This window comes from Mauremys reevesii, linkage group 17 (assembly GCF_016161935.1).
Source record: "Mauremys reevesii isolate NIE-2019 linkage group 17, ASM1616193v1, whole genome shotgun sequence".
Taxonomy (NCBI): domain Eukaryota; kingdom Metazoa; phylum Chordata; order Testudines; family Geoemydidae; genus Mauremys; species Mauremys reevesii.
The window spans coordinates 8,217,046-8,242,826 of record NC_052639.1 but is presented as its reverse complement, the minus strand read 5'-3'; the positions used below and the strand labels follow the sequence as shown (position 1 = coordinate 8,242,826).

At 47.7% G+C, this 25,781-nt stretch overlaps 2 non-coding genes across 2 annotated transcripts; both read right to left on the bottom strand.

The window, feature by feature from the left end:
* Positions 1–15,811: 15,811 nt before the first annotated feature.
* TRNAT-AGU lies at positions 15,812–15,885 on the bottom strand. Its single transcript has one exon. It is a non-coding gene; the product is annotated as a tRNA-Thr (tRNA).
* A 5,692-nt stretch (positions 15,886–21,577) lies between these two features.
* On the bottom strand, positions 21,578–21,650 carry TRNAK-UUU. The gene has a single exon. It is a non-coding gene; the product is annotated as a tRNA-Lys (tRNA).
* Positions 21,651–25,781: the final 4,131 nt, after the last annotated feature.

Genomic DNA, 25,781 nt, shown 5'->3' with positions numbered 1-25,781 from the left:
CAATGTCTAGACAGCAGAGAAAATAATACACTGATGATAATAAGAAGAATTTAGAAATAATTTGCACTATGGGCATAACTATGATGATTGTCTCGTGTTTCACTCGTTATATCTGGCACGACTGCCTTTCCCTTTAGTTTTGTAGTTTACCAAGAATAAAACTAAACATCTCTTCAGATACCAGGGAGTGTTTGTGTTCATCCCAGTTAGCTACACAGGGGTTTGATGTAGCTGCTTTCAATCCTCTGGCTCTGCCCTGATAAGTAACATTTCAGGGTGTCACTGAACTGAAGGAGGGAGATCATTTTTTGACAGATGACGCCGCCTCTTAAAGGTGTTTGTCTGGCTGGCAGCCCTGGTTCCCAGGTCTCTCCTGAGGGAAGAAAGTTTCTGTGCAAAATACTAAAACTTTTAACAGAGAGGAGGGAAAGGCCATGGCCACATGATGGGGCCAGTATGTACCACAACATGGTTCTTTTATGTGGGATGACTCTGAACACTGACTGATCTCCACTCCCTTGTGTTTGAAGAGATGTTGAGTTGTGCACTTAGGAACCTATAAGGCTGAAGCAATTTTATGGGTGGTGACACTACGATTGAAGGGTTATTTAATGTTGTAGAAATTGTTAAAAACACTGAGCTTAAACTGGAACTGCCTGTTATTAAAGGCTGGTTTCCCCACATCAGTTCCATAAGCTCTGCTAGAAACACCCTGGATTCTCTCCTGCCTCGGTGGGAACTGGAGGGAATCGTCCCCTGCTGCCCTTGGCTCCAGGCTGGTTTTTCTAGGGAGGGGACATGGAATTGATTTGTTTGCTGTTGAGAAGGGAGCCGGGCCAGTTCTCAGGGAACGAGAACTCCCAGCATCTTCCCAGCCCAGCCCAGGCTGCTGCCCTGTCCCAGCCTCTGTTCCCCTGGTGGCCCCACGCGTTTGACTCTAGAGCAGGCCGGGAGCAGCAGCTGAGGCAGAGAACAGCCTGGGCCGGGCAGATAAGAAGGAGTTTAGCAAGCAAAAAAGGTAAAATGACAGTGGAGTATTACCTTGGACTCGACGGCATTTCTCCATTGGTCTGTCTGCTTTGGGGCAGGGACAATAACACGTCCTGCTGCTTTTGTTTATTTCAAAGGGCGGTTTAGGATTTTCATTCTCACACACGGTGCACAAAGCAGGACTCAACCCTCAGTGCAAACTAAACAAGCTGCTCACAGATTCTGGCAGCCACAATGAGCATTTGGGTGACAGCTCAGACCTGAAACTGTCCCAGAGGGAGGGTGTCATCTGTGTGGGGACTGGACCACTGACCTACCCGCTCCTAACTCCCAAACGTTCAGTAACTCTATTATCAGTGCCTGTGAGTGTTATTTAAACCATAAGGAAAACCACACTGGGCTAGACCAAAGGCCCATCTAGCTCTGAATCTTGTCTTCTGACAGTAGCCAATACCTGGTGCCCCAACAACCAGGCACTACTGGGAGTTGAACCCAGGATCTCCTGTTTACAAAACAGATGCTTTAGCCAGCTAAGCGATGGTGCCTGTGGGTAATTAAAATACAGTGTCTGCCCACACCTGACTCCCTGCCATCGCTACCAGGGCCTGAGAAGCTTTGCTTGTCTTTGGATTCTCCAAAGCAGAGGAGCAGGTGACATTTTCCTTGCAAGCTGTGTGTGAGTAAATCTTTGGCCATGTCTGCACTACAAAGTTGTTTCAGCAGAATTATATTGCTCAGGTGTGTGAAAAACACACAACGCTCTCTCGGTTGGTAGCTTCTGGCTGGTGCACACACTGCAATGCCACGTCTGGCGACAAAACTGCCCTGTTTTGCTGACAAAATAAAATGACTTTGATGAGAGGGCTAGAGCTTTTTGCAGCAAACTTAAAGTAACAGAGTAGACTCTGCTGTTCATTATATCACCATAACTGGCCTTCCCGAGTATCCCACAATGCCCGCCGTGAACTCGCCTGCCCTGCATTCCTGCTACAGAGCCATGGGCCCCTCCCCTTTCATCGCTCTGGGAAGTTCTGACAGCTGAGCCTGCTGCTCTGCTCCGGCAGCCAGGAGCAAATCACTGCCATGGATGCTGCTCTCTCCCACACTGCGAACACAGAGCAGGGTGGTGGGAACTTCCTTACAAAGCGGGGAGGGGGGACACCGCCATCTGAATGTGACACCCACATGACACCCCTTCCCTCGAGGAGGCTCTTACCTTCTAAAAGGGATGTCTGTTTTCTAGTAAAATCACTAAAAGGGGAGGAGAAAACTCAAAAGAGGTTCCTCCTGGAACTCATTTACGTGAACTCGAATACTCTCTCAGTCCTCAAAGAGAGACCTGGAGAAGGAGACTTGCTGAAGCAAAGCCACAGGGGTCTCTGAGGTTTCCCTGGCCCCTCGCCCCTGTCCTGCCTGGCTGATGTCAGCATCTCTCTGTGAGGTCACCACCTCCACACCACCTTTGACCAATAGTCTGAGGTCCTGCAAAAAGCCTTTGTGATGTCACTGCCACACCCCTCCCTTGCTGTGCTAATGTCCTGCCCCTGGCCAGGCACTTTGGAGGTTTGAGCTACTCCCTGTGGATCACCCCACTCAAGGAGCGTTCGTTCTAGGCAGCAAGCCGGCTAGATAGGAAACATCAGATGCTGCTCCCAATGCTACACTCAGTTTTTCAGAAATTAGTCAACTTTATGGCCAGAAGAGACCATTAGAGCATCTAATCTGACCCCCTGCATATCACAGGCTTCCTGTATGACACAATAGCTACTTTTGGGGCAAACACATTCCAGAAAGGCGTCTAGTCTTCATTAAATGATATCAAGAGATGGAGAATCCACCAATTTCCTTGGTGGCTCTTTGCTGCCCCAGCTCCAATTTCACAACATCTTTTTCAAATGAGGACACCAAAACTGGAGGCAGTATTCCAATATCAGTCTCACTGATGCTGTGTCACCTCCTGTGATGTTATTGACATAATCTGTAACTGCATAGATCACCGTTGGGACCACTGTTCTATATTTGCAGCCAATATGTTAGAAAGGTTGTCATGTAAGGGGTCTGTGGAGAGGTTCTGATTGGCTGATTATAATGATGCTATCTCTAGATGTGTATCATTTTTGTAGTTGACGTTATGAATATTGCCTCTATGCTGCCCATATTTCAAACTTGTGCTCTGCTTCTGGGGAACACCCCAGCCATACAAGTTGGTGTCAGTTCTGCCTAGCTTGCTTGATGGCCCATTAAGGACCATCATCTATACAATCGACCCATTGAGAAAAGGCAGATACGCCTTGTGCCTCAGCAAGGTACACAGGGACCTGCCTGTGGACACAACTCTTAAGTTTTTCTATGCCACATGCTGGATAGAGTGTCCTTGAGACAAAGAAAGCAAAGACCACATGGCAAGAGACTATACAAGGCTGATGCCTCATCTCCATCTTGTCTTCAATCCTGCTTCATACCCCTGGAGGGACTTTGCTACAAACTGAAGCTCTAGACAAAGGACTGAATGGCCCATCCCAGCTGTGGATGGACTCCAGAGACTTGATTTGAACCTGCAGTTTATTCCATCACTGCTACAAGCCTGAACCAAGAACTTTGCCATTACTGAATGTGAAGGGTTAAAATCCATGTGCATTTTGTATAACAACCTGGTCTATGGATTGTGCCAGCTCTTTTCCAGACCCAAAGTCCAGAGTATGGTCAACGGACCAGAGGCCTAGCAAATCGGGATCAGCTAAGAGAAAGCTGGGGTAAACAGAAAGCCTTGCTTGCTAAGATAGGTCTGGTCAGCAAATTGCCAGGTTTTGGAGCTAAGAACTAAAGAATTGTGTCTTGTTCAGAGCTACAGATTGAACAAAGAATCCCTGTTCCTATTGTGTTAGTCTCTTCTATAGGGAGACGTTTTTCCCACAGATCCAGCCTTGAGTTTATGAGAAGTTGGCACATGTCAGTATAAGATACGACATCCTTCCACCTCCCTTCCCAGGGACCATGTAGTAAGTTTTTTGGCAGAAGGGGGTTGTAGTGAAAGGAAGTTTGAGAAACTCTGGCATAGAGCATCTCCATTAATGAGCTGCAGTGACATAGACTCAATGTTTGAAATGTTGACATGTCCTTAGCCTCTGAATACATCTAGACTTGGTGGACTGTGGGTGATAATAATAATAATTGGTGCACTGTGTCTGTGTGTGGTCTGACACTGAAAGTACAACCATGAAGATACCACACACCAGCCTTGCCTTGCTGGAAAGAATCAAGCCTCCACTGAAAGACACCCATGATTTTCTAGCCCAGCTCCCTAAGCCCTCAGCCACAACCACTTAACACAGGGAGCTTTCTATACTCTGGTTCTGTTCTCACTGAAGGGTCATTTCCAATGGTTTGCTCAGACCAGCTTCCCCAGCACACTCACTGCTGTGCAGCTCTGTACGTGTGGCCATGGCTGAACTGCAAGAATTCCTGCCCATTTCCCTACTGGCTGGAGCATGGTTAGAGTGTGTTTGTGGTTAAAGATGTTGCTGTAGATTGTTCATTCCCTGCCTTGGCAAATCAGACAGTCCCTTTTCCCGTCATATCGCCAGCACCACTGTGAGTCCAATAGCAGGGCAGGTTTTCTCTGGGCACTGAGATTTTTCAGGGAGTTGGTGGCTCCTTTCTTTCCTCACCCTGGAGTAAACTCAGCTTTTTATTCCATCCTTGATAACTCATGGAATAACAACAGCAGCATGAAGAGGAGAGGGAATATCTCACTGCCGGGGGTGGTGGGGGAAGGTGGACACGTCCCCTCTGTTTGAGCATTGCCATTGCAGGAGAGAAGGTTTCAATGGAATCGAATGCCCTGGCTCAGACAAGAGACACAGGGAGGTTTTGCTGTTCTTGGATCTGTAGAAAGGAAATTGTGTTTCTGTGTGAAAATGGGGAGGGAAATGAAACGCCCACATGGTGGTGCCTAAGGCAGAAGGGTCCCCTAATGGATTAGAACAGGACACGTTCTCAAGCAGCATGTTTCTTACTTTACCTATCTGTCAATTTTGATTATTATCAATGGAAATATTTTGCCATTGGGTTGTGTGTTTACACAGAAATTGACATTTACCAACAAACACCTAATTCTTCCAGTCCTGCCAAGTCTGCCGGTGGTGAGTTTAGAGGGACACATTCCCCCTTCCCACTCCCCATGCCAGGCCTGGACTCTCCATGCTGCCCACTTCCCACACTGCTGGGATCCTTCCCTGATCTCCCCTCAGAGCTCTGCCCCCCACCCAGTGGCATAGCCAGGTTTTCAGCATAGGGGGAGCAAAAAACATAAAAAGGCGCCCCCCCCTTGGCTCCCCCTCTGGCCACGCCCCCTTGGCTCCCCCTCAGACCAGACCAGACCCTCCACCCGCTCACCTTCCCTCCTGCGCTGCCGCCTGTCCCCGGCTCCTGTCCCAGGGCTTGGGTGTGTTTGCACCTGCCGGCAGGCGCCGCTTCCACACCCGCCTGCTGTCCCGCGACTCCTCCAGCCGTGTGGTGGGCAGCGCCAGCTGGCAGGCGCGGCTTCCACACCGGCCTGCCGCTGCCGTCCTACGGCTCCTCTGGCCATGCAGCTGGCAGATGCCGCTTCTCTGCCTGCCAGCCTGATGGGAAGTGGCTGCTTCTGCTGAATCCCGCCAGCTATGCTACTGCCCCCACCCCCACTTCTGGGATCCCCTCTGAACACTGTCCAACTCCCCTGCTGGCAGGATCCCTTCCCATTCCTTTCATTTCCTCCCTCCCTTCTGAGCAAAAGCTCTGGACTGTTCCCACACTGGGAATTGAACCCAGGCCGCCTGGGTGAAAAAACAGGAATCCTGATCACTAGACCATATGTGACTTGCACAGGCCCTAATGCATTTACACATTCACTAACCCATTCACATATTCACATTCAGGTTTCAGAGTAGCAGCCGTGTTAGTCTGTATCCGCAAAAAGAACAGGAGAACTTGTGGCACCTTAGAGACTAACACATTTATTTTAGCATGAGCTTTTGTGAGCTGCAGCTCACGAAAGCTCATGCTAAAATAAATGTGTTAGTCTTTAAGGTGCCACAAGTACTCCTGTTCTATATTCACATTCAGTAACATTTAAAAGTAGCCGTTCAAAAAACTTCAAAAACAGACTTCAAAGCGAATCTGCAGAGTTACAATTTATTTGCAAACTTAACATCATTAATTTGAGCTTAACATAAGAACATAAGAACATAAGAAAGGCCGTACCAGGTCAGACCAAAGGTCCATCTAGCCCAGTATCTGTCTACCGACAGTGGCCAATGCCAGGTGCCCCTGAGGGAGTGAATCTAACAGGCAATGATCAAGTGATCTCTCTCCTGCCATCCATCTCCATCCTCTGACGAACAGAGGCTAGGGACACCATTCTTACCCATCCTGGCTAATAGCCATTTATGGACTTAGTCACCATGAATTTATCCAGTCCCCTTTTAAACATTGTTATAGTCCTAGCCTTCACAACCTCCTCAGGTAAGGAGTTCCACAAGTTGACTGTGCGCTGAATGAAGAAGAACTTCCTTTTATTTGTTTTAAACCTGCTGCCTATTAATTTCATTTGGTGACCCCTAGTTCTTGTATTATGGGAATAAGTAAATAACTTTTCCTTATCCACTTTCTCAACATCACTCATGATTTTATATACTTCTATCATGTCCCCCCTTAGTCTTCTCTTTTCCAAACTGAAGAGTCCTAGCCTCTTTAATCTTTCCTCATATGGGACCCTCTCTAAACCCCTAATCATTTTAGTTGCTCTTTTCTGAACCTTTTCTAGTGCTTGAATAGGGACTGGGAGTGGCTGGCTCACTACAAAAGCAATTTTCCCTCTCTTGGTATTGACACCTCCCCATCAATTATTGGGAGTGAACCACATCCACCCTTACTGAATTGGCCTATAACACTGGTTCTCCCCTTGTAAGGTAACTCCCTTCATGTCATGTTCCAATATATATTTGTAGTAAGAGGAGGCCCTAAGATATAAACCTTGGTATCAGAGGCCTGGTATGAGGCCTGAGGCCTGAACTAATGGTCAAGACTTTGCTAACATAAAGCAAAGTTAAGCTGTGAGCCAGAGGCAGGCCCTGCTCACAGAAGCTGGCAAGGAAAGGGCTGATGCTGCAAGAAGATCAGTACCTTTTAGGTACGTAACATTCACATACTTGCACATTCCACACAGATAACAAGGAACAGGCTGGCCCATCCCAATGACAGGGGCAAAAGGGTAACATAATGGATAGAGTTGTTTTGATCGAACCAATATGTACAAGGTGAGAGGCGGCACGTAGAGGGGTTGTACCGTGCTACGTAGAAAGGTTGCACCTCCATATGTCAGGTGTGATGTATAACGTGTTTGTATCTGTGTATAAGAATGCATCCTTGGGGTGGTGTCTTTGTCCGGCCGTAGGGGGAGTGGAAAGTCCCGCCACTAAGCCGGGTCCTTGCCAAGAGGCACTTTCTCGTAGTATGCCCTGAATTAGGCTAAGAAACCTACAGGGAACTGCAATTGTGTCCGAGGTCGCAATAAACCTAGCCGACGTGGCTTTGCATCTTACTGGACTCTGTGGTCATTGGGGATTCTTGTCGGGTCTGCTGTGTCAGCTATCTGCAGAGCTGGGGCAGCACACAGAAGGAACTCACACACGCAGCCGAGTGATATCAACAAGGAGAAAGCAGAGCACCACACCGGTACCGCTCTGACAACACTGGTGACCCCGACCGCTGATCTGGTGAGTAAGCGAACCTGCCGTGGTAAGAATCGCAATCCAACATGGCAGTAAACCTCGTGCTAGGGAGCCCCCTGATCCCTTCCCTTTTAATCCCCACGGAGTTTGATAACTCCTGGACCCGCTGGATTGCCAGTAAAGGGGGTCCATATGAATTTAAAAAAGAGAGTGGGGAAACATGGACTGTTATATGTAGAGCGACGGTACAGACCGAGACTCTGAGAAATAGTAATAAAAGTAAAAAAGCAAGAATTTTGCAACTCCTGTCTATGGCAGTGAAATGGCTTAAGCAGCATGCTGGCATGCTGGCCAAACAAGTAACAGTAACAAAGAAAGAGTTAAAAGAATCAAAAGAAGCTACACAGCCCTGGAATGCTCCCACCCCCCTTGCAGGGTGGCAAGCAGCCCAGAGACAACCAGTACAGGAACAGAGTGAAACACTGGAAACAGCTGTAAGGAACCTATAAACTACATGTGCCGTCCCCTGTTATAAATATAAATATTGGTGGTAAACAGCAGGCTTCAGGTAGCTACCTTGTGCCTGAAGAATGGGGACAGAAGTGAAAAAGGTGGCCCTAGTATAATTAAAACATGAAACATGGTCCACTGCATTGCAACCATCACCTTATGATAAAAGCCGGGTTCGAGTTAAACTTAAACCGGAACCTAGACTGGTGCCTGTCAGAACGGGACAAGTAAGTGCACAGAAGGAAAGAGTAGCAAACAATACTCTCACTGAATTGGTAAATCAAATGAAGGAAAAAATGGAACAGTTCACAGAGCACATTAGGAGACAGGAGCTGTGACTCGATCGCAGGGGAGTAAATAAAAAAGAATTTCAAAGTAAAAAACTGAAATTAAGTGGGTTAACACCTAAAATTGATGCATTAACACATGGACCTGCCCAGAAATATTTAATTGCAGCAAAAAAGGGCACTCTTACTATCCATTTGGCATGCACACAAAAGCAACAGACACTGGGGGGACAAATTCAGGTTTTACAAGAGCAGGTAATCACCCCCCCTTTCCCAGAACCAGGATAAAAACCAGGAGCGCAATTCCCAACTGTGCAGGTTCCCAATTGCTTTGACCCATGGAACCACACTCCGCGCTCATATTTGAAAATATAAGCTTCTTTTTCATATATTTTTACATGCCAGTTAAGTTTTGTCTTTATATGTTTTCTCAGTTTGCTAAACTTGCTGCTGCTGCCTGTACTTTCAAATACCTTAATATAGTTAATCTCTCTTGGCTCAAGTCTCGCTACCTTCCTACATTGCTCTTCACAAACCCTCATCCCCCCCCCCCCTCCGCCTCTCCTCACTTAGAATCTTTTTGTTTTAAAAGTTAAAAGTTATAGTTTTTACAGAAATCTCCAAAAAATAAAGCAATTAAAAACAGAACAAAACAAGAAACAAAAAGAAAACAAGGTAAAAACTTTAAATCCAGTAAATTAATTATTTTAACCCTTCAGGAATGCAACAGCTGAAATTATTCCTAACTTGCTTGAAGATATGGTTGCCAAGTAACAGAAATGCGCTCTCTGCTTATAATCCTAAGCACTAACTAATATTTGAAACATGGGCTTTTCTTATTTCCATATAGCAGAGTTTTAAAATAATGTTAAATATAAAGTAATGCAAAATTCTTGGTTACCAAATTAATACAGTACATTTGGCAAACATTAATTTTTTTTAATCAAATTTATGCTACAAGTTTTAAATAAGGTAATAACTTTTTACTTTTATTTTTGGTTGTGTTATTTTGTATAGTTATGAATAGAATTCTGGTGCCATTTGTTTTTAATTGTAAGTTTGTCCTGTATGTCATGTGTGTGTTTTGTGTCTATGTTGTGTGTGTCACGTGACTATTTTTTTAAAATTATTTTTATTTTGTTGCAACAAAAGTCAATTTTATACCCTTTTAAAAATATATATAAAATGTGGTACTACGCTATTTTAAAATCATGGTTGGGTGTAATCATAGTAGTATTAGCACCAATTTTTTGTGCAAAGTTCAAAAAGGTTTCAGTTACAAATATATGTACATATATTTCTGCCTCAACAAATAATGCAATTGCAAACAAAAATAATGCTCTTTTATCAATCACAGTTGTGTTTTTTAATTTTTTTTAAAATTGTTATTCAAAGAAAAAAAAGGGAAACCTCAACATTAAGGTAAAGATAATATTAACAAATGTTAATTTCTTATTTGGGCTTTTTATAAACTTGTTTGCTCTTTTAAATATAGTTATAAGAATGTCATAACCAAAATGTTTTGAAATAACAATTTTATGCATATAGCTAACCAAACAATTTTAACAGGTTTCCACCTTTGTCTCCCAAACATAACAAAGCATCATAAAAGTATACCTTCAAATACCCTCAAAGTATTTGCATGTATCTGTATTTAAAATTTATTTTGGTTTAATTTTATAGTTGGTTTCATTTTATATGCTTTTCTTTTGTTATGTTATGTTAATGGGAAGCAATGGTTGTTAAGGTTTGTGCTTCTAAACAGTTAACAAGAGTGAAATTGGTATCACAAGCAAATTAACTCTAGAAAGCTAGTTAAAATTATGTTACTAACTCTTTTGCTGTAACAAAGTGTTCAGCAAGGGAAAGCAATATACCTTCTTATGGAAAATTATGAGCATTTATTTTAGCCATTAAGCATTACATTTAGTATTAAATATTAGTAATGCACCCCAAATAAAAATGAATGTCTATACAACAATTGCAAAAGTATAGCTTGTGTTATAAAAGGCTCGGTCCCTATTACATTGTTCTTATTACATTGTAAACAAAGAAACTAAGTTAAAACTGTGTATAAAGTTTGGGTTACTAAAAACAAACAAAAAAACTTTACTACGTTAACTAACAAAAGTTGTTTGAGTTGCATCCCACAGACCAAAGACACCAGAAAATGTCACACCCTGAAGACACCAGTTCATATCTGTATACAGTGAAGAAACCCCCAAGCATCAAGAAAAGAAAAATGAAGTGTTTTATAAATAAGAGACTGATCAATTACACCTCTGTCTACAATATATGGACAATTAATTTAACAATCAGCTAAAAACCACTAGCTGGACCAGAAAAACTGTCATTTAATTTCAAGTTGGTTATTGTGTAAAAACAACTGTATGATGGCTGTATTACTGTATTATCACTGTACTGCTGTATTATTGCTGTACTACTGTATTATTATTGTACTACTGTATTGTTGCTGTATTGTATAATTGCTGTACAACATGTACAATGTGTATAACCTTGCTAAACTGTTTAACCAACACACAGGTACAAATCAACAAACGAATGGCAGCAAACAACATGAAGACAAGGAAAGAACAAATTGGTAAAGAAACTAAGTTACATAGTAACTACAAATTGGGTAAACAAATTGCCTGTTAGTACCAGTCATAATTTGGGTCAGTAACACTGCATCCTAACTGAGGCACATGTTATTCAAAACAATCTTGTTCGGTGTCTGGGTACCAATATTAAATCCAGACACAGCAATATTTCATAAATTGGTTACTGTCCATTCAGTAGGTTATCTGGAAGACAGCATCCATAAGAAACAACTGGATCTACATCAACCAATGGAACAGAGAAGCTACCCACTTCTGTTTCCTGCCCAGTAAACCTGACCAGAGGGTGACAACCAGCTTTAAGGATAACCTATAACATGAATGGACAGTACTGTGTAGTAACTAATTACAATATATTTATATATAAAGGCCTCAGTGGTAGTGTCACTACTCCAAATTTCTGTTTTACTTCTCATATACACTGTGGGACACACTATCATAATCCCTATCCCAGTATTTTAAAACACTCAGCCTACTACTAATAATGAAAAGATAGTCACTGGAATTGCCCTAATAGGGTGTGTGTCTATCTGTGTCACCAAAGTAAAAGGGCCAGAGTACACCAGCAAATTGGAAAAACATGGTTATGCTTAAATATAAGATGGTGTCATATGTACACATACATAATATACATATATGCCCATACACGCTACAAATATATATGCTATAGCCATATAATTTATATATATTAATTATTTGGGTGTGCCTCTAAGGCTCAATCATAATACTACATTTATATTTTACATTTACATTTGTATGTTCTCACAAGGCCCTCAATAAAACACCAGAGAGGCTACTCACCCCCCATGTATCCAAGGTCCCGGGCCTAACATTCCCAGGCCCACCATAAGGGACAAAAAATAATTGAATAAAAAATCTGCCTAATAGTCGTACGAGGAATGTGCAGACTAAAAAGACAGCTGGGGCATGAGTGTATGGATGGTAAAATAAGGTAACCACATAACAGTGTTTAGCCCACTGGGTTATCTTTAGTCCATGCATTATGCTTTTCTGGGACGATGGGTAAACATCCTCCCCATAAAAAGACAAAAAGCGGGGGAATGTAGTAAGAGGAGGCCCTAAGATATAAACCTTGGTATCAGAGGCCTGGTATGAGGCCTGAGGCCTGAACTAATGGTCAAGACTTTGCTAACATAAAGCAAAGTTAAGCTGAGAGCCAGAGGCAGGCCCTGCTCACAGAAGCTGGCAAGGAAAGGGCTGATGCTGCAAGAAGATCAGTACCTTTTAGGTACGTAACATTCACATACTTGCACATTCCACACAGAGAACAAGGAACAGGCTGGCCCATCCCAATGACAGGGCAAAAGGGTAACATGATGGATAGAGTTGTTTTGATCGAACCAATATGTACAAGGTGAGAGGCGGCACGTAGAGGGGTTGTACCGTGCTACATAGAAAGGTTGCACCTCCATACGTCAGGTGTGATGTGTAACGTGTTTGTATCTGTGAATAAGAATGCATCCTTGGGGCGGTGTCTTTGTCCGGCCGTAGGGGGAGTGGAAAGTCCCGCCACTAAGCCGGGTCCTTGCCAAGAGGCACTTTCTCGTAGTATGCCCTGAATTAGGCTAAGAAACCTACAGGGAACTGCAATTGTGTCCGAGGTCGCAATAAACCTAGCCGACGTGGCTTTGCATCTTACTGGACTCTGTGGTCATTGGGGATTCTTGTCGGGTCTGCTGTGTCAGCTATCTGCAGAGCTGGGGCAGCACACAGAAGGAACTCACACACGCAGCCGAGTGATATCAACAAGGAGAAAGCAGAGCACCACACCGGTACCGCTCTGACAACAATATTTATGTCTGTATCTGCAATTTTCACCCCAAGCATCTGGGGAAGTGGGTTTTTGACCCACGAATGCTTATGCCCAAATAAATCTGTTAGTCCTTAAGGTGTCACCGGACTCCTCACTGTTTTCGTGAAATAAAAGCAAAACGCATTCTAAGCTGATCTTAACCCTTTCAATGCCCTTACAAACTTAGATGCTTCTCACTACAGGCTGGCTGGTTGCTTTTCAGCCAGGTTCTCCCCTTTCATCAGCTCTTCAGTCACTTTGTGTGGTGATGGCTGTAGGTGGAAGAGAGAGATAAAGCATAGCGAATGTCTCTCCTTTTATCATGTCCTTTCTTCCCCATTGGCTTTGTGGCCCTCTTCAGAGTCAGGTGAGCATCACTGCGTCTCTCCAAGCAAGGCTGAGCAATTCCCCTCGTGTGGCCTCATGCAGGTGATGGCTGATTCCCCCAACTTACAGCATAGTGACAACCACACTACACAATTCTCATAACTTCATATGCATGAATGGTATACATAGATCGGTAGAGAAATGACTTTCAGCAGATCATATCCTTTCCCCTGATATCTTACAAGTCATGCTCTATATGTAAGATCATGATTATATGAAAATGAGGAATATGGGGGTTACAGCCCGCTCCCCCAAAGGTATAGAATATCACACTGAGATTCTATTTTCATTTATAAAAGCAGCAAAGAATCCTGTGGCACCTTATAGACTAACAGACGTTCTGCAGCATGAGCTTTCGTGGGTGAATCCCCACTTCTTCAGATGCAAGTGGTGGAAATTTCCAGGGGCAGGTTTATATATGCGTTTTGGAGCATGAGCTTTCGTGGGTGAATCCCCACTTCGTCGGATGCAAGACTTGCATCCGACGAAGTGGGCATTGTGATAGACCCAGGCCAGGTGGGTACAGCAGAATAGCAGAAGGCAGATATACTGGCCACTGGATTAACAGTTTTCTGTTCCCTAACTGACCAGAGCAGGGCTGCACCAGGCTAATGAGAACACCTGACTCTAATTAAGCTGTAAAGAGTCAGGTGAGGCCATTCAGTTAATGTGACCACCTGACTCTAATTAAGGCTCACTCCCGTCAGGCACGGAAGAGCCAGGGAGCCAGAGGAGAGGAAGTGCGGCTGAAGGGCTGGTTACTGAAGACACCCTCAAACCATCGTTAAAGGAGCCCTAAGGTAAGGGTGAAGAAGAGAGAAGCAGGAGAGCTGTGGGGAAGTGGCCCAGGGAAATGTAGCAACTCTGGCAGTGCAAGGTTGGCTGCCAACAACTGCTACCATTAGGGTCCCTGGGCCGGAACCCAGAGTAGAGGGCAGGCCCGGGTTCCCCCCAACCCACCACTACAGGAACAGCTCCTGGAAGGGGAAGTCAGGTCCCTGTCAGGACAGGAGGCTGAACAGAGACTGTGGGAGTTCTCTCCCCAACCTCCTTGCAGCCTATGATGAACAGGGCTCAGTAGACTGTAACCCTGGCCCTAGAGAGAGAAGGGCTACGTGGAGGGTCACAGTGAGCCACTGAGGCAGCATAAACCGCCTAGAAGTGCAGGACCCACGGGAGCAAGGTCAGAGCTCTGCCACAGTATTCACCCACGAAAGCTCATGCTCCAAAACGTCTGTTAGTCTATAAGATGCCACAGGACTCTGCTGCTTTTACAGATCCAGACTAACACGGCTCCCCTCTGATATTTTCATTTATGTAACCAACTTTGACCTCTCTGCCTAACACTTATAATCACTTACAATCTATCTTTCTGTAGTTAATAAACTTATTTTAATGTTTTATACTTACTTGTGAAATTGTCCAAAGTGCTTGGGAAAGCTGTTCAGATTAAAAAGGCTGGTGCATATTCACTTTATTTTTGAGGAAGGGGTGAATTAATTAATGAGCTTGCACTTTTCAAGAGGTTTTGAGCAGTGTAAGATGGTACATTTCTGAGGTGCAAGGCTGAGGGCTGGGGAGATATGCTGGTGTCTCTCTATGTATAATTGAGGAGTGGCTTATAGAGCATTCATGCCACTTAGTTGGGTGCATTGCTGCATGTTGTTGGCTGAGTGATCACAGCACACGGAGGGGGTTTTGCTGCTTGTCACTAGTGCAGCATTGTAAGACACAGCCCAGACTGGAGAGAGAAGAGGACAGAGCAGTTCCACAGTTTGGGCTTGTACCCCACAGATCCCACCACACAGAGACCCTGCTCTGACCAGCCGTGGTAATACTGTGCTTAGTGCTCTGCTTTGTAGCTTCAACAACTGCACATGCAAGATGAGTTTCAGTGACCTTGACTTTGTTTCCATGTTTTGACAGTTGTCAGCAAAAAGACCCGTTTCTTTTGCAAGCATTTGTATGGCTAGCCAGAGTCGGGCTTCTCCGTTAACAAAAAAGATTGACCAAAAGGTGACAAGAGGAGGCACGTACAGCAAGGCAGCACTGGATGCTGGATCCTGAATCTGCTCTTTATCCAGCAGCTCTCTTGGCAAGCTCTGCCATGGTGCCACGCTCTGGGACTTCTCCCCTAACTGTTCCATTTTTCATCAACAATAACATGAAAGGTGAAAGGACAGTCATTCTCCATTTCCTGCAAGCCCTCCAGAGAACCCTCTAGAAGGGGCTCTGTGCACAGATATCCCCAGCGAATCGCATGGGTGCCCAACACAGCCTCTCCTGTCACAACATATTGCAGCCGGAGCAACCTCCTTGCCAATGCCAATAGCCTTTTGATCAACTCCAGACTGAGGATTTGATTCTCTCCAATGCTCCGCTGGAAAGAAGCCTTTTCCCTTCACAACGAATTACTTGGATCGTCAAGGGAGGTCTCTTCTGTATCCTAGATGGACACAGGAAAATGTGAGCAGAGGAGACAACAGCTATAGAACAAGGCACCACTGGGAGTTGAACCCAGGATCTCCTGTTTACTAGACAGGTGCTTTAGCCTACTAAGCCATGGTGCCTTCCCCAATAGGACATTTGCAACCACTACACTTGATGGTCCAAGAGCTCACCTTCAAATTCCAAAGTAAAAATGTTCCCCATTTCCCTCAAGACTTGCAGACCTTGATCAGGCTGGCTCTGTGTACAGAAAGCCACAGCTGAGCTGACAGAGGGCTTCTAACATGTGCTTCTCCCACAAGCTGCTGTGATCAGATACTGATTAGTGCTCTGTGTTCCAGTCACAGCAACTTCAGCTCAACTCTGAGTCATGGTAACCTTTCCATCAACTCCAGACTTACCATTCAAGACTTAGCTGCAAGAAAGGTTCTCTGTGTCTTGAACAAGCACTTACAAGGATTGTGCAGTGAGGTCTTTTCTTTTCATTAGAAGAAATAAAAGAAAGGAGCCTGACAGAAAAGCCAGGTTCAGCAAGGAAGAACTGTCAGGCCAAGCCAGGATCTCCTGGTGAGTAGGAAGGCTCTTCAGCCAGCTCTGCCCAAAGATCACTATCTAGAGGCCACTTCCCACAGAGACTGATTATGGTTACAGACCCATCCTGAAATTGGAGCAGGATATTTTAAAGCTTATTCTCACAGTAAAGCAACACAATTCAACCATGTCAGCACAGAGGAGAAAGCACTCCTTCATTTCACAGTTATTGCTACTGATCTCACTGACAAACTTCCTTTTCTCGGGGCTGCTCCCAGCACTTTAGGGAGTTTTTCCTCTTCTCCCTTCCAGCTGTGGTTACGGGACTGCAGCAGCTCCCGGATGGCCAGCTTTGCTCTTTCACTTACAGCCTTCACTTCTTTGGCTGAAGCTGTGTTTGCCACCAGTTTAATCCATAGCTGAGACCTCAGGTACCAGCAGCTAGTTACAAAGGCTCAATTCCCATCACCATCAGTGGGAGGTTCTCCTGGGCTGCCAGGGCTGCAGGATTTGGCCCATGGACAGTCAAGTGGTTACAGCAGCTACATTCTTACGTGGTGAGTCCTGCAGCCTATTACCAAACTGCTCTGCCATAGTCTGCAGGGGCCTGACTTTTGAGAATCTGGCAGAAGAGAGACCCTGGAGTAGAGAAGGAAAATGTCCTCAGCAGTCACAGCTGGCAGGAACAGCAAAGACTGAGTATCAGACACACTTTTTCACCAGGACAATAAATGTGCACAACCCCCTGATATATTCTCATTTCACTCCCCCTCCCAAGGAAGCCCTATTCTGCTCTATTACACTCTCATGGGATGAGAGGAAGGTCCTCTCATGGGTAAATAACTGGTTACAAGGTAGGAATAAATTGTGAGTTTTCAAAATGGAGAGAGGTCAATAGTGGTGTCCCCCAGGGGGTCTGGGACAAGTGCTATTCAACATATTCATAAATGATCTGGAAAAAGGGGTAAACAGCGAGGTGGCAAAATTTGCAGATGATCCAAAACTACTCAGGAAAGTTAAGTCCAAAGCAGCCTGCGAAGAGTTACTAAAAGAGCTCACAAAACTGGGTGAAAGGGCAACAAAATGACAGATTTGTTGATAAATGCAAAGTGATGCACATTGGAAAACATAATCCCAACTATACATATAAAATGACGAGGCCAAAAATAGTTGTTGCCACTCAAGTGAGGGATTTTGGAGTCACTGCGGATAGTTCTCTGAAAACATCCACTCAGTGTGCAACGACGGGCAAAAAAGCAAAGAGAATCTTGGGAATCATTAAGAAAGGGATAGAGAATAAGACAGAAAATATCATATTGCTTATGGCCGACCACATGCATTGGCCTCCCCTCAGGCAGGGGACTTATAGGCCCTTCTGCCAGTTGGTGTTGGCAGCAGCAAGGGCTGGGTTCAATGTCTAGGGGAGGAGAGCAGCAGGGAGGGAGGAGGAGAGAGAGTCCCAAGAGCAGAGTGCAAACCAACCAGCTGAGGGACTCACAGGAGTCCTGAAATAACAGTAGATCCAGGTCCCATCAGGGCCGCCCAGATGGTGGAGTAAGTGGGGCAATTTGCCCTGGTCCCCGCAGGGGCCCCCACAAGAGTTTTTTGGGGCTCCTGGAGCGGGGTCCTTCACTAACTCCGGGAGCTCTGGAAAATTCTCGTGGGGTCCGGGCCTCCGGAGATTCTTCCACTCTGGGTCTTCGGCGGCAATTCGGCGGCGGGGGGTCCTTCATGAATGAAAAGTGACTTCATTGAAGTGTTGAAGTGCCTTAATGGAGAGAAAAGATTGGGTATGAAAGGGCTCTTTAATCTCGCAGAGAAAGGCATAACAAGACCCAATGGCTGGAAGGTGAAAAGAGACAAATTCATATTACAACTAAGGCACAAATATTCAACAGCGAGGATGATTCACCACAGGAACAAGCTACCAAGGAAAGTGGTGGATTCTCCATCTCTTGATGTCATTTAATGAAGACTAGCTGCCTTTCTGGAATGTGTTGCCCCCAAAAGTAGCTATTGTGTCATACAGGAGGCCTGTGATATGCAGGGGGTCAGATTAGATGCTCTAATGGTCTCTTCTGGCCATAAAGTCGAATAATTTCTGAAAAACTGAGTGTAGCATTGGGAGCAGCGTCTGATGTTTTCCTGTCTAGCCAGCTTGCTTCCTAGAACAAACGCTCCTTGAGTGGGGTGATCCACAGGAAGTAGCTCAAACCTCCAAAGTGCCTGGCCAGGGGCAGGACATTAGCACAGCAAGGGAGGGGTGTGGCAGTGACATCACAAAGGCTTTTGCAGGACCTCAGACTATTGGTCAAAGGTGGTGTGGAGGTGGTGACCTCACAGAGAGATGCTGACATCAGCCAGGCAGGACAGGAGCGAGGGGCCAGGGAAACCTCAGAGACCCCTGTGGCTTTGCTTCAGCAAGTCTCCTTCTCCAGGTCTCCTTCTCCAGGTCTCTCTTTGAGGACTGAGAGAGTATTCGGGTTCACGTACGTGAGCGCCAGGAGGAACCTCTTTCGACTTTTCTCCTTCCGTTTTCCTGATTTTACTAGAAAACAGCCGTCCCTGTTTAGAAGGTAAGAGCCTCCTCGAGGTTTGAAACCTGTTCAGTCTGATCCATCTGGTGACAGTTGAATTCTAGGCATGGAAAACACAAGCTTAGGGAGGCAGAATTTTATTCTGCACCTGGGATTTTGTCCCTTAGAATCAATGGGTACATTAGGGTTTGTCCTTTTATTTCACCTTTTCCTGCATCCCTCCCCCCCTCCTTTCTCTTCGTCTCTTGCTTCTTTTGTCCTTTCTCCTGTTCCCCTCCCAACACCAGGAGGGGTGTGTGTGTGTGTGTGTGTGTTGTTTGGTGTGTGTGGAGTGGCAGCTCCCACTGTGGGAGGTCCACCCAAAAATGTGGGGCTGAAATAGTGCTCGGGCAGTGATCCCCACCAGTGATCTGGGCCTTCCTTTGGGCTATCTGGTGAGAACCCTCAGCCTCCCATCCTCAGTCTCTACCCTGATTGGCTGAGCAGGGGGTTATTGACAGGGGGAGACTCAGGTCCTTGTTGTTCTCTTTTAAGACCAAGGAAATAAGTCAGAACCAGTTCTATGTTTGATGAATTTTGCTGCTTCGCTGTATTAATGGTCTCTGAGCAGTTCATGATTCTCTCTAACATTGCAGTTCTCCTAAAATACATGCTGAATAATTACTGGGCACTGTTGTTGGTCTGGAGCTCATCGGAGAGCACTTTACTCAAGTCATTCAATGTTTGAAATTCAAGATCTGATGGTTAGTTTGAAAATCAGGGCTCTTGGGTCCTATTTCCAACTCTGCCACTGACTGGCTGCGTGACCTAAGACAAGTCAATTCTCCTTTCTCAGCCTTAGCTTCTCCCTCTTTCAAGTAGGGATAATAATGATCTGCTCCCAGCTACCTCACGGTGAGTAGAGGATGAGGATCCATTGGAGAGTGTCACTAGGAGTAGTGTATAATATGAGGTGTCCTATCACGTTTACTCAGAGCAGATTATGACATATTAGAATAGCTGGAATAGTCTATTTGATTTTTATTTTGAAATTGTTAAGAGCAGCAACTACTTAGCTCAGACTGAAGCATCTTATCTAATGTTTGTGGTCTAAGTGTCTCCCCTCTGTGTGTGACGAGACAATTTAACACACTGTGACAATCAGGAGATGCTTTTGTTTTGCAACAAAATATTTTTGCAAAGAACTTTCATCCCACTTGTTTTGATTTCGAGAAACAAACTGGTTTAGTCTGAAGGGGATTTTCTGACATTGAGCAGGCGCAGTGTGTCCCGTGACAGCCGCCTGCTATACGGCGGCCCCTGCTGAGGGCGCCCTGGCTGCAGCTGGTTCTGCTGGCGCCCTGTGGTTGCCCTCGTTTGTCCAGGAACAAGCCTCAGGTGAGCTGAGAAGAATCCTGTCCAACTGACTCTGGCAGCCACCATCATGTAGCCAGAAGTCCCCACACCTGTTGGGGAAACAAACCAGCCACCAGAAAGTGGTCCATTGTCTCATGCGGTGCCAGAGCCTGACACAGCGCCCGTGGGCAACCTTTGCTCTGCACACGCCGGTTGGTTCCCATGGAAGATGTGTCTCTGCACGTCTTGGTACTTAAAAGGTACCTGTGCCACTGGCAGATACTTTAAGGCTCCCGGCAGTGAGTTCTGGGGACGGTTGCTCACTTTCAGTGAATGTAACTGTATGTGCAGCTCTGTGCAGTCACATTTGATAGAAGTTTGGTAATTAAATTATACAAGAGGGTCAGGTTCAGTGTCTACTACCACCACTATGTTTTGTCCCGCGAAGCCTTTACAGCCATTCTGAGGGGAAATGGGCCCTTTGCCCACAGAAATGGTCTATAGGGGATGGCTGCAGGCAGCAGGCGGAGAGATAATCTCATCAAAATGATTTGACTCCTGGGTAATGTAAGCAAAATCACTACAGGAATGACTGGAGTTTCTATTGGCACTTAACTTGCCTGCCCCTGGCTGGCTCTGGTTGTACAAGATGGACGTGCAGTCAGGGTTCAGTTGTGTAAAAAGGGATGTTAGGCAACAGAGAACTTTGTGTGTGATGATGTAAGGTTTTAAGGACCTAAACTGACACTCATGGTTTGTAAAACTCTTGTTTTGAAGGTTTAAGATGAATTGGTTTGGTTCTGCTTTGCTGGGTTTTTTTATAATGCCACTGAAAATCCATTTGAATCATTCAAAGTGGCAAAACTGACGGACACCTTTTGCCAGACACAGGTAACTAGTGTTGTTTGGGTTTGGGATTTAGCATTTAACCCTTAAGGTACCTCACTACTCTATAAAATTCAAGACCAAAGTTATGGCTGTAGTAAGGGGCAGCCAGAACCAGAAGGATGGAGAAAGGAACATTGGTTGGACAGGCGGACGGATGGACAAACCGAATAATTAAGCCTCTGTTTAAAAAAAAGGCTTAAAAACATTAAAAGGAAAAAAGGGGCAAAATGTTTCCCAGTTTACCAAAAAACCTCAGCCTAGCTCTGCCCTTGGGGTTTGGGGGTGGGGGGTGACAATTGCGGGGTTTGCCTAGGGTGCCAGGTGCTGCAGCTAGTCTAGGGCTGCCCCTGCCCAGAGGCCTTTATCCCTCCAGCCTCCAAGGACAGAGGGGGTGTCAGGAAGTTGCCCCTTCAATCCCACACACAAAACCCCTTCTTAGGAAAGGCAAAATCCTGAAGAGAAGAAGTAACATCGAGAAGGACTCCAGAGACAGAGGTTTTTCAGACCTTGGGGAATAGTTGAGTGCCTGACCAGGGACTTGAACCCTGGACCCTCAGATTAAAAGTCTGATGCTCTGCCAACTGAGCTAGCCAGGCTCATGGAGAAAATGAGCAAGTTCATGCAGAGGAGAAACTACGGAAGAAAAAGAGCCCAGGAAACACTAGAGGAAACCTGCTGGTCTCTCTCTCTCTCTCTCTCTCTCTTCCCAGCCCTGGCCCTGGCCTGCTCCTCCCACCAGCGCCCTGAGGCATTTTGCCAGCACCATGCCCCAGTCAGCTCCACCCTCCCCAAACGCTGGCAGGCCCAGCTCAGGGACCTGGCCGCTCTCACAGCCGCCTCTTCCGCCCTGACCAAGAGGGAGGGGGATTGAGTCTCCCTCCCTCAGGCCTGTGCCTCAGCATTCCTGGGGAAAGACCAGCGCCGCCAAAGTGACTTTGGGCCAGTAGGTCAACCAAGAGGGCGGCCTCCTGTGCCTGGCTGCAGCCCAGCTGCAGAACTCAGAGTAAACCCAGCTCCCATCCCTCCCTACAGGGCTCCAGGCAAGGCCAGCCTGCTGGATCCGGCATCCCCTCTGGTGCGCAAGTCACAACAGCCAGCAGGCAAAACACCAGCTCCCGAGTCATTTGAAAGAGCAAGACAAAGCCTTGAAACTCCACCTATGCTTAGGTATGAAGCCACAGGTCCCAGAGTCCCCCTGAGATCTGAGCTCAGCTCGCACTAGTCAGTGTCCTGACAGCTGAACTTTACGCCATGGGACCAGATGGTGTCACAGTCTCTAGACACCTGTGACCCTCAGCTGGCAGGTTTGCACTCTGCACTCACAGCTTCTCTGCAGCTGCTCCCGCTCTCTTCTCCCCTCGGCTTTCTCAGCACCTGGCCCCACAGTGCTCACTGCCAACCAGAGACTGCACTTTCTGGGCCTGCTCCTGCAGATGTGGGCTTCTATCCTGCTTCCTAAGGACTCAGCAGGAGAGAGGGGCCTTCCCAGGAAATTGCTATGGCTTCTGGGAATCCATGTGTGGCTCTGGACTTGCCCAGGATGTGTTAGGTGACTGGCCTGCACAGCAGCTTAAAAGCCAGCTGCTAAAACTAGGGCTCAAACACTGGACCCCCCCCCACGGTTAAAAGCCTCATGTTCTTCCCAACAGCAGCTTCCTCTCGCAGGACTCTCTTTACTTCTCCATCAACTATAATCCTGATCTACCACGTCCGTGGGACCTGCCCTGAGTCCCCGCATCCCCCTACTTTGTCTTTGTTCCCTGCAGGCTGCAAAAATGTCAGGGGAGGCCACCCCCTCCCTTCACTCAGTGCTCCCGCTCATATCAGCCATCTGCAGCCTCATCTCCTGGAACTCAGCCAGCTGTCGCTTGATCTGGTTGTACTGTCTCACATTGACTGGCTCCCCAGCCTGGATGCTCTTGTGGAAATCCCACAGGCGATGCTGCAGGACTTGGCACTGTTGGTTTCTTTAATGTTTGTGGTGTTTGCCCGACCGCCGGAACAAAGCCGCCAACTCCTCCCTCACCGACTCCCACCAATCCCCCTGGTAACCACAGAACCCTCTGATGCTTTCCCGTTCTGCCAACACCACCAGGCCTCGCCCCCCTGCTCCTTTATCTTGCAAGCTCTGGATGTTCAGCTTCCAATGTCCTCTGCCGTGGGTCAGGGAATTGCCCACATTGAGCACACGGTGAGAGCTGCGTGATCCGAACAGTCCATTGGCACCACCCTGCACTGGGCTGTCGACGTGCTCTCCTTCACGTAAATCCGGTCAGTGTAACTTGTGGCCTGTCCCCGCAGAAAGGTGTATCCCCTCTGCGGCTGGTGTGAGCTCGGGTCAGAGGAATAGGAGGCAACCGCCCGCCCTCCACTGGTTCCATTACGGAGAAACACGTCCTCTAAGCCGACCTCACTACAGACCTGCGCCAGGTAGTGCTCATTGTAAAAAGGTTTCCTCTCACGGTCGAGAAAACGGCACAAGTGGTTCTCAGGCCGGCTGACAATTAAAATCAGCCCTAACACCAAACACTGTGTGGTCCAGAGGAAGGGAGCCAGTTCCCACCACAGATCTTTCCTTTCACAGCTTAACATCAAGTGCCGCCTCCTGGGCCTCTGAATCCCTGCCACATTCCACGTGCCAGATGCCCCTTCCCCAGCACTGTCGTCACTCAGCTTTGCAGAGGAGCTTCCCTCCCAAGTCCCTGCCCCCTCTGGCACCATCTCCGAGGGCCGTCCTGCCTCACTCTGTTCCCGCCATTTTGCGTCGACAAATAAGTCATGTGGGAAAGACAGCTCCCATCTCTCATCCTTATAGGTCAGGTGGGCCAACTAGGGGGAGAAGCCCATGCTCTCTGTTATCCTGCTGGGGAGCTCAAAATCAGGTACTTGCCTCAGATAAAGGTGCTGCTGCCCAGGGGCGGCTCTAGGCACCAGCAAAACAAGCTGGTGCCTAGGGCGGCAAAATGTAGGGGGCATTCCCTGCCGCCGGGGGGGCGGCAGGCTGGGCCGGCGGACCTGCCGCAGTCATGCCTGCGGGAGGTCCACCGGAGCCCCGGGAGGACGGGACCTGCCGCAGGCATGACTGCGGAGGGGGCGCTCGTCCCGCGGCTCGGCTGGACCTCCCGCAGGTATGACTGCGGCAGCTCAAGAGGAGCCGCCGGACCCGCGAACCGTCCGCAGCCGCGGGAGGTCCGGCCGAGCCACGCGGGACCAGCGGTCCCTCTGCAGTCATGCCCGCGGGAGGTCCGCTGCTCCCGCGGCTCCGGGGCGCCTCCCGCGCATGACTGCTTGGGGCGGCCAAAAACATAGAGCCGCCCCTGCTAGGCCACCCCCTGCACAAAGAGGGATCAAAGGGCCTGCCAAAGCCTGGGATTGAACGAGGGACTTTTAGATTTTCAGTCTAACGCTCTCCCAACTGAGCTACTTTGGCAGCCATAGAGCAGTATTTTGGCCTCTTGCTTCTCTGTCCAGGATGTTTTTGCAGCAGTTGCAGACAAAAAGGACGTCATTGGGAGCGGCCCATGAAGACAAGACTCGCTTTTGCCTGCCTTGCTCAGCTTGACGTGCTGCCTCACCCCGTTCCTGCCCTAGTGCCTGGGTTGACCTGGTGGTGGAAGGGGACTGGGGGCCAGTGGCGCGGGGAGGAGGTTGAGCTGGACCCTGAGCTAGACTAGACCCTGGCGGTGAGAGTCTGGCCACCACTTGCCGCCCCCCGCCCTGTTGTCCTGGCTTCCCCCACTGGGCATCATTTCGGGAGGGAAGTGGGGCTTCTGCCTCCCCTCCCCGATTTTCACACCGCAGAGGAGTGCGAACAGGAAAACGAACGGCTGCTCCACACCCCCACCGGAGGAACCTGACGCCCTTAGCTGTGGGGAGTAAGAAGTGGCTGTTGGCTGACAGGGCCTGTCCCCGAGGAGCTAGAACAGCAGCTGCCGCCTCCCCCTCGGCTCCAGGCTGTGGGAAATGCTCATTGCCTGGCTGCATGGGCGGCTGCTGCTCCGTGCTCTGAGAGCGCCTGTATTGCTCTGTCAACCCCGTCTTCACTGAGCCAGTCTGGTAAGGTCCAAGTGCCCTCCGGCCTGGCAGCTGAGAGTCTGTGCAGACATCAGCCCCCCTGCCAGCCCCACAGGCAGCAGCAGCGCCAGCCCCCCAGCACCACAGGGGCACTCAATGCACTTCCTGTGGGGAAATGGCTCCTTGGCGTCCAGCTGCTAGAGTGAGAGCCAGGAGAGAGCAGTGTCTGGCTCACCGTGGGGGAGAGAAGAGACCTGGTGAGTGCGGATCTCCCTCAGCCTCCCCCACAAGGCTGGTCACTTCTATTGTCACTGTGAGAGTCGGTGCTTCCCTTCAGGGCCGGCCCTAGAGGGGTCTGTGACAAATCCCCCCTTTCTACCCCAGGCCCTGCCCCCACTCCACCCCTTCCCCCAAGCCCCCACCCCTGTCCCATCTCTTCCCGGCCTTCACCTTCCTGCCCCATTCCTCTCCCTCCCCCACCTCTTCCTCTCCCTGCTCCTCCCCCTCCCTGCCCAGCGCCTCCTGCACCCCACTGAACAGCTGGTCACTGGCAGGTGGGAGGTGCTGAAGGGGAAGAGGAGGAGCTTGTCGGCAAGGCCTGTAGTGGGGTGGGGGAGCTGGCTGCCAGTGGGCGCTGAGCACCTATTTTTTCTCTGTTGGTTCTGCAGCCCCCATGGATTCGCTGACTCAGCTCCTTTCACACTCTAGAGAGA